This window comes from Ambystoma mexicanum, assembly GCF_040938575.1.
Source record: "Ambystoma mexicanum isolate Mex_15411 chromosome 12 unlocalized genomic scaffold, UKY_AmexF1_1 Mex_chr12_unloc.2, whole genome shotgun sequence".
Lineage (NCBI taxonomy): Eukaryota > Metazoa > Chordata > Amphibia > Caudata > Ambystomatidae > Ambystoma > Ambystoma mexicanum.
The window spans coordinates 2,755,544-2,764,377 of record NW_027182323.1 but is presented as its reverse complement, the minus strand read 5'-3'; the positions used below and the strand labels follow the sequence as shown (position 1 = coordinate 2,764,377).

General features: G+C 44.8%; 1 non-coding gene across 1 annotated transcript; it reads right to left on the bottom strand.

Annotated features, from left to right (window-relative positions):
* Positions 1-4,157: 4,157 nt before the first annotated feature.
* On the bottom strand, positions 4,158-4,229 carry TRNAQ-UUG (transfer RNA glutamine (anticodon UUG)). Its single transcript has one exon. It is a non-coding gene; the product is annotated as a tRNA-Gln (tRNA).
* Positions 4,230-8,834: the final 4,605 nt, after the last annotated feature.

Sequence of the window (8,834 nt, the reverse complement as noted above, 5' to 3'; positions counted from 1 at the left end):
TACTGTGCTTTCGTTGTGTTGGTGCAGAAGGGTCCCTCCTTTGTTCCTGCTCAGTCCCGTGTGTGCCTCGAGCTCCTGTATTCCCACCACAGCCCCGCAGTGTAGAGCTCGGTTCTACTCCATGCGACTTAATTTCTTCAAACCCCCTCTTTCCCAGTCTCCCCTTCCTCTCTCCACGGCCGCTCAGTGTTGCCAGGTCAGAAGGAAAAAATAAGCTGAATGTTCCTTTAAAACAAGCCCAAAACAAGCTGACTCCCAACCAAATAAGCTGCAAAAACAAGCGCACCTCTAAAATAAGGTGGAAAGGTCTCAGAAGTTGAAAAATAACTATAACGCAAAGAATACATACAGAGAGCTCAAACATATGTTAACAAAAAGCATTTATTAAAATTGTTATTTTCTAACAATTGGTGTCTATTTTAATTTGTTGTATGTGTGCGACTTATAAAAGCAACATTATTGGCTTTTTGGATCCTTGGCTGCTCTGGTGCTTGATTCGTCGCTCACCTCTGGTCCTTGGCTACATTGCAGGTACCTGCCAAGTAGCCCCATGTACTTCATGACACTGAGCCAGTCCAGGCATTTCCTATTAAATGCTAGGACTGGTATTTTATTTCTTCCCATTATAAGTATGGGCCTACAAGGACCAGTATGCAAAGGGAAAATCCAGGACTAGCTCATGGCGACAAGCGTGACATGGCCCCCCCACTGTCGTCCTTCTGGTATTGGGAAACCTGGTTGATTGCTGTCATCTGGTCCTTGGTTCATATAGTCCATCACCCCTCTGGTCATTGGCTCCCTCATGACTTACTCCTCTAGTAAATCACTAGCCCACCCATTGACTGTTCATTGCCATGCTAATCCCCAACCCCAGGGCTTTAAGTGGGCCGGGGCCTGCCGGGGCTGAGCCCCGGCAGGCTCTGAAATTTCGTTTTGAGGCGGGGCCCTGCCGGGCCCAGTAATCTCCCCTGGCAGCCCCGGCCACTACACGAAAAGGCATTTTTTTCTACAGCCTGAAGCGCTCGCTCGTTTGCGAGAGCTTCAGCCTACAGAAAAAAATGCCTTTCAGCCATAATGGTGGCGCCGCACCTGCGAGGCATCCCTTTAATCAAGAGATTCCCGTCGGCCGGCGCCACCATTATGGAAAAAACGTGAGGCCGCTGAAAGCAGAGGCCTTGCTTTCTAAATACTGGAGCTGCCGCGCATTCGCGGGAGTTTCAGTATTTAGGAAAAAGGCCTCTGCTTCCAGTGGCCTCACGTTTTCAGCCTTAATGGTGGTGCTGCCCCTCCCCAGCTGGCGAGGGGCAACACCACCATTAAGGCTGAATAGGCAGGCGCTGTCCCCTGCCAGGCAAGCCTACACAAAATAAATGCAGAGATCAGCACCCTCTCCCCATAGGGGAGAGGGTGCTAATCTATACGAAAGGCTGCCTGGCAGGGGTGGCAGTAGCCCATTGAGCCCGGGCTCGTTAAGGGGGCGTGGCCTAATGGGCCATCAAGACCCCTGCTGTTAGGCCACGCCCCCTCAATGAGCCCCGGCTCGATTTGTAGTGCCACTTAAGGCACTGCCCAACCCTGTTCTTGCCCCTTCCCGCCCAAAACACCTTATCATGGGAACTCTTTGTGCTCTCTTTAATCAAGCCTTAACATTAAACTTTGCACTCAATGCTGAATGAATTTGAGCTGTAAATGCTACTGGTGTAATAGAAATGTCTTAACCTGGTCTGCGTTCAGCCAATCAAGTTAAAAGCACTGTGTGTGTCCTTCAGTTAGTCATGTTAAAAGTTTTTGGCTTTTGCAAACTTATCAGGCATTTGCCAGGCACTGCCATTAGATGCCCTGGTACTTGCACCATTTTGCACCTGGTGCCGTTCATACAACTAAAGATAGCAGTGCCTACCAAGGGCCTTTCCCATGCCTACACAAAACCCTAAACTATTGTCATTGTCTATGCTTGTTTCCATCATGACTAAACTACATGTTGCTGTAAATACCCCGTGTTTACCTCTTGGCTAGGTAATGCGTCTTCAAAGGGTCTCTCATATTGAAAGAGCCCATCAATGCAAAAGAAAGGAGTACTTGCAGATTCACATCAGGAAGGCAATCAGCCCGAGCCTCACAGCGTGTGCATAACAGCTTAAGGCAAGACGGCATGTTCGCCTTTCATATTCATTTTTTTTTTTGTAAATGGGGCCAAGTCAGACAGACTGGCAAACAAGCGGAACAATAAGCACACAATTAAGGAAAAACGCAGACAAAAACCGCGCCAAGCAACCTGCTAATATTATAAGCGACTTTGGGCAAAAACAAGCCCAAAGTCACTTATAATATAATAAGCGGACATGGCAACACTGCGGCCACTAAAAAAGAATAAAATATGAGAACTGCTTAAATGATGGACACGGGCACTCAAGGACAGGGGTGGAGCTACGCAGATCACTGGCCAATCCCAGGAACAGAAATGTAGGAGGGCGGGCTATGACATTAGCTTTTCATTTCGGGCTGCATGTATGGCTGTAGCCATCAAGTGGGCGTGACTCCGAAGATTGCCGAACACTGCCTCCCACAATCTACCATGGGAGGCAGGATAGCATACAACACCGGCAGGACGGCATGTTCGCCTTTCATATTCATTTTTCTTTTTTGTAAATGGGGCCAAGTCAGACAGAGACTGGCAAACAAGCGGAACAATAAGCACACAATTAAGGAAAACCGCGGACAAAAACCGCGACAAGCAACCTGCTAATATTATAAGCGACTTTGGGCAAAAACAAGCCCAAAGTCACTTATAATGTAATAAGAGGCCATGGCAACACTGCGGCCGCTACAAAAGAAGAAAATATGAGACTACAAAAGAAGAAAATATGAGAACTGCTTAAATGATGGACACGGGCACTCAAGGACAGGGGTGGAGCTACGCAGATCACTGGCCAATCCCAGGAACAGAAACGTAGGAGGGCGGGCTATGACATTAGCTCTTCATTTCAGGCTGCATGTATGGCTGTAGCCATCAAGTGGGCGTGACTCCGAAGATTGCCCGAACACTGCCGAACACAAGCTTCCATGGGAGGCAGGATAGCATACAACACCGGCCTGTTCCGGGTTTTACACCGTTCCGCGACTAACGATACAACACAGGGGTGCAGCTGCTTCTGCCAGGCGGCTCTGCAGATGGCTGATGCGGCACTGGGGACGGGTACACGCTTACAAAGGATTAAGGATTGATTTACAGCAATCAAAACGAAAGACTACAGTACTTTACATCCTCAAAAGATGAGGAGTGCCATGCAGCAATACATGCATGTGGATGGCAGGGCCTGTGCGCTCATGTTTAGCGCAGTGCCACACAATCTGCGACTTCAATGGGATGGAAGAAACTGGGAGGGTGGCTGAAATCAATGTTATTGTGTTCATGAGCCGAACACAGCCGAAGACCAGGGGATACCGGATCGATATGGGATACCAAATATTACATGATAACAGCTCAAAACCTATTATGTAAATACTGGGTAAGCTCCGGTCAGTGCGATGGAAAGAGTTTCACTGCTGCTGGAGGAAGGGCAATGTCCAGAAAAAAAGTTCTGAACTTTCACAAACTTCCTTGTTTAAACAAATGTTTCTAATACGTTTGAATTAAGAACACGCAAAATCCACGGAAGCCGAAAGATTACATGGAAACGTGTCATGTTTGCAAGTTCATGGAACAAGTGATTCCCTCGAGTGGATGCGGAAGTAAACAGGCAAGAAGAACATCCCCAGAGAGAAGTCAGGATTTAAAATAATCAGCCGTGGCTGTCGTACAGCTGTGAGGCACCGGGAGCCACGGGCCATGTTAACATGCGATATGAATGCATGATACATTCCTTTACCCATAAGAGATCAGCCGTGCACCTTTCAGCTCGTTAAAGTGTTCAGTGGGTGGGGGTGGGGAATCCTCTTCGGTCGCAATAGGTTCAACATAACGCATAGCAATGTTAGAAAATATCTATTTACCTCCTTTTAATATTTAGGACAAAAAGGAACAATATTTTGAAATCGCTATTGTAGAAAAATGAAAAGTAAATGTATCGTTTTAAAGCATAGTGCCATGTTAAAGAACAAGGGAGAACAGAAAGACAGACAAAAACATACCGAGTCTTAAAACATCGGCACTTTACTGGTTCCACCGAGATTTGAACTCGGATCGCTGGATTCAAAGTCCAGAGTGCTAACCATTACACCATGGAACCTGCATGCGGAGCATCCTTAACATGGAACCTGCATGCAGGATACAGTTAACATGGCCCCAGATCCTGTATATTTACCACTTTAGGAACTGATTTACATTTTGTTTTTCAATTGAAAAACAGTTGTAAATCAAGCCATTAGCGTTTTACATGTACATGAAGCTTTCCTGCAGTCTGACTAATCATTCCATCCAGGCATGGAGCATTTCCTTAGTTCCCCTATTGCCATCAAGCTGTCAGGTTGGCCACGTTGGAAGATCACTTGAAAACCCAATGCACGAGCTGCTGTATTGGTCTCTGTTGAGAAAAGACTCGCATGGGTACATTTTTATGAAAATGGTGGTAATTGCATGCTGAGGAACACCAATGCTTAAGTTGGTTGCTACTCCACTGCATGCAATTTTAAACACTCTCAAAGCTGAGTATAAAAGTAAAGCCGAAACCAATACGAAATCACCTTCACTCTACTTTGTCTCTCTGCTTTGAGAGACATTAAATAGCGCCTGAAAAAGATAGTGATTTATAATGGATTCCCCCTTGCTGCCCCTCCAGTGGGGTGCTCGGCACGCTCACTATGCTCTGTGCGTCCTCTCACCGGTCCCCTTACTGGCTTTTCCTTTGCGTCATGTTGCCACCCCACACTGTGAGGCTCGCAAGGCACTGTAACCTGGCCCCGAGAAGGAGAGCGGTCCTGAAAGGGGACTAATGCTACATCATCTCCTTTTGTCGCAGTTAATATAGTTCACACTGACTGAATCTCAGTAGAATTGACTTCTTCCACATAGGTCTGAACACTTCTCACTCTGAGATGATTCTCTCCATTGGAACTCACTCTTGTCTGTCCAGCTGGTTGCTCCGAATCCAACTGTTCTATTCCTCCACTTCCAGCTTCCGTTCTTGTGTTTCTCTGTTCATCCGGATTGGTCTGTCTCAGTGTTCGCATTTCTTGTGAGTGATCTCTTTCTTTTGCTGCCAATTCACTTCTGCCCTCTCATATACAACGTAGCTCTGGACATGTTCCAGACCGTACCACTTGTCGAGCTTATGCAGCTGTTGAAAGTGTCTCAAACCTCTATGTGTGCACTATATGTGGATGGGTCTTCTTTGTCTTTGTGAGGTAGTTTTATCTTCACTAAGTTTCCTACAAGGATGAACCCTTTAAAGGCTGCATGTATTGTGATGGCAGAGGTTTTGGAATTCTGATCCTAGGACCTGGTGCTTGTCCATGGAGGATTACGTTTTTAGCGACCTGTGCAGTCCCTCATCTGGGTGATCGGGGTGGTCCCCATAGTAGAGTTGATTGTCACTCTACGCCGGGCTGATATTGTCTTCTGGACCGCCTCTTGGAGTCAGTGCCATTTGCTCCTGCTTCCTGTATGGCTTCCTTCGCCTTTTCTACATGTCCATTTCCCCTGGAGTGATACAGGGCTGCACGATAGTGTGTATGATTCGTTTTCTTTTCTAGAAACATTGTTACTGCATTCAAAGTGAACTGCGCCCCATTTTATGACACCAATAGGTAGGGCCAACCTTTTCCGTGGAAAACAATAGCCATGGTCTGAATCGTGGCCGTAGTGGTGATGGCCTGTAGGCAACGCGTCTCGACCAACTTCGAAGCATAATCCATGAGTACTAGTGCACATTTTTGGTGAATTGTCATGTGTTCCATGGGATCAACATACTCTACCCCAATCTTTTGCCACAGGACTACTGTCCATACTACTGAGGTCATGGGTGAAGTATGTGTTACTAGATGTTTGTCGCCCTTCCAGAAATGCAGAACATGTGGCTATTTGTCTATGCATGTCGCTGTCCATGCCAGCCACTGGTAACTCCTGCAGAGTCAACATTTTGACAGTCAGATGCCAAGGTGGCCTTCATGCGCCAAACACAATATAGTGCTGATGGGTGCTGATGAGTGATGTTGGTGGGCTTAATTTGTTGTTCCGGCGAAGCAATCCATCTAATTCCATAATCTCTGGGGAAACCTTACTGAATAGTGGTATTCCCTGCGGAATAGCTATCACAGATGACCAACCTTGCTTGGTGTATGATGCAACAATTTGTAATGTGTGATTCTACTTGATACCGGCCCCCCACTTCTGAGCTGGTATAAAGGTTAGCATATCCTCTGCTGCATCGTGCATGGTGGCCACAAGGTTGTCATTCGCAGTCTATCCTGAATAACCTGAGGTAGGCAGGGGCACTCTTGACACGCAGTCAGCTTGTATGTTCTGCCACCTGGGAGCGTATTCAATGGTGAGCATACATTCCTGAAGCTTCACCGCTAGCCTCGTCACTCGAGAAGTGGTCTATGTGGTACCCCATGGGATCAATATGTTCAGGGGTGGCTCCCCGACATGTAGCTCCTGAGGGGTTCTGTGGCCCATGCACACGCCAGCATTTCTTTCTCAATCACTGGGTACATCTTTTCAGTGTCAGTGAGTGAGGGTTTTCAATGCAAAAGCTAATATGGAATACTCATGTTGCCCCTTCTGTATCATGGTGGCGGCAGGACAGAAGGCACGCTCATCAATTGAAATAATGGTCGTTTTGTTTGGAACAAAGGGTCATAGCATTGGAGCATCCAAAATATCTTTCTTGACTGTTTTGAAGGCCATCTGATAATGATCAGACCACCCATAATGGCTACATTTCCAGAGTAGACTTTGGAGCGGTTCTTTCTTTTATGAGAATGGTTCTGCAAATGTTTCATACTACTTAGACAAGACCATAAATGAAGGAAGTTGCTCTTTGTTGATAGGGTGAGGAGATTGAGCAGAAGCCAAGGGTATTTTGGGTTGTGTTTCCGCTTCTGATATTGTGTACCCCAGATACTCTACTTGAGATTGTTCAAATTTACAGTTGTCCTTCTGTAGTATCAATCCCCTGTCCTCTATCTCCTGCAGTACTCAGCTCAAGGTGAGGCAATGAGATTTGGTATTTTTGCCATAGACCAGGATGCCATTTTGAAATCATGTAACATTATGAACATCCTGCTGTAGGTTGGCAATCAATCTCTGGAACACGGCAGCGACTGAGGAAAGGCAGAATAGCATCCATACTTATGGATATATACCATCTTGGGTAATGAAGGCCTGAGTGTTTTTTAATCTGAGTGAAGTTGAACCTGATTGTAGGTGCTGTTGAGATCATGTTTCGACAAACTCTTGGTCTTTTGTACCAGTAGGAGTAGTTCAGTAATTGTTCTATTTCATTTAGATTTTTATAGCGCATAACACCTAAGCGCTGTACATAATTAAATGGCACAAAAGCAAGTAAATATGGTACAATTCAAGAGTAATTATGTTGAAGAAAGAAAATGAGATTCAAACTGAGTACGAAAAAGAGAGTAAGAAGTAATTGATTGAATAGAAAGAGGGAGGTAGTTTCAAAGCTTGGGCACCAGAGGGAAAGAGAAAGAACACACAAGGGCTGCGCATAAGGGGCACAAGGGCTAAATAGCAAGAACTGAGATTCAGATTGCAAAGATCGGTAGGGTGGTGCCAGGAAATCAGCGATGACAGATGGGGGGGGGCCATAACATAAAGAGATTTCAAAACAAGATGTAAAAAGTGGAATTTAAGAGAAGCGTCAAAGGAAAGCCAGGGTAAATGAAGGGCAGCAGTGATGGATTCACGAGGGGAGAGAAGAAAAATAAGACAAATAGGGGAATTAAAGATAGATTGCAGAGGGGCAAGATGAGGGGCAGGTAAACCAAGTAAGAGGGAGAAACAATAATCCAGATGGACAGAATAAAACTAGAAATAAACATTTTAGTGGCATTAAAAGCAAGAACAGACCTAGCCTCACGAATATTAAACAGATGTAAATGGCAGGACCGTGGCACCGCAGAAATGTGGAAAGAGAATGAAAGAGCAGGATCACAGAGGGCACCAAGTTTTGGAGGAATAGGCTGGGGAATAGGATAGGAAGGGAAAAATGAAATCTCTGTTTTAGATACATTTAGATGTAAGAAGTTGGCCGCCATCCATGATTCAATGTCATATAGACAAGCAGAAACATTTATGTGCAGAGATTCTTATAAACTTTATTTTAATTTTCAAAAATTACATCATGTCAACACAGAGAACATAGGTTAAAGTAATAATCATAGTATTAATACAACATTACAATGTGAATTAAATTGGTACAAATAAAACAGAAACAATTTGAAGGTTACTAAGATATAACCAACAATAATTATGACTATCCTGTGAAATGACACAGAATCAAAATAAGCAAATATTTTATATACAAATACACAAAAACACAAAACAAGACAAACATCTAACCCCCCATCAAATTACTCACTCCAAAGTGGAATATAAATCAAACTAGAACCTGCTCTGACAAAGTTCATGCATAGAACTCATTAAGTGCACTCCATTGTTCGTTATAAAACTCTTCTCTATTTAATGTATTACATTACATTTTTTCAAAACGTGAAAGAAACTGCACCTGTACTATCCACTCCTCAACGCACTGCTTTTTTCTCGTTTTCCAGAGACGCAGAATTTGCTGTGTCGCCACCAAAAGAACTTTGTTAACCCAACACATTGTTGCATAACTCAGATGATGAGTGCCAGTTGGTGATTTCAAAAGTAC